The following is a 395-nucleotide window of genomic DNA, read 5'->3' on the forward strand; positions in this document are numbered from 1 at the left end:
CCCGGAGTGGAGTTGTTTGCGCCGCGTTTAACTCCGGATCCTCCCGCGTTAGCGCTCCGGGTTTTAAGATGCCCGAGAGGAGGGAGGAGGTGGCAGCGGGGGACTCGCACACATCTGGCCTCCGGTTGGTTCCCTCCCTCCTCCCAAACCCCTGGATTAAAAATCGGAGGGAAGAGGAGGAGGGGGAAGACGGTGAGCTCTGGGGGTGGCCGGAGGGTTGCTGGCCTTCGGAAGACCAACTAACCCCACCTTGGGTCGGGAGGGAACCAACCGGAGGCCAGATGTGTGCGAGTCCCCCGCTGCCACCTCCTCCCTCCTCTCGGGCATCTTAAAACCCGGAGCGCTAACGCGGGAGGATCCGGAGTTAAACGCGGCGCAAACAACTCCACTCCGGG

The 395-nt window shown here is 63.3% G+C and overlaps 1 protein-coding gene across 1 annotated transcript in view; it reads right to left on the reverse strand.

Annotated features, from left to right (window-relative positions):
- SPRED2 (sprouty-related, EVH1 domain containing 2) overlaps positions 1 to 395 on the reverse strand; it is a 124,967-nt gene that overhangs the window by 123,282 nt on the left and 1,290 nt on the right. The window lies entirely within an intron of this gene.

The sequence above is a fragment of the Bison bison genome, unplaced genomic scaffold (assembly GCF_000754665.1).
Source record: "Bison bison bison isolate TAMUID 2011002044 unplaced genomic scaffold, Bison_UMD1.0 scf7180017864489, whole genome shotgun sequence".
NCBI lineage: Eukaryota > Metazoa > Chordata > Mammalia > Artiodactyla > Bovidae > Bison > Bison bison.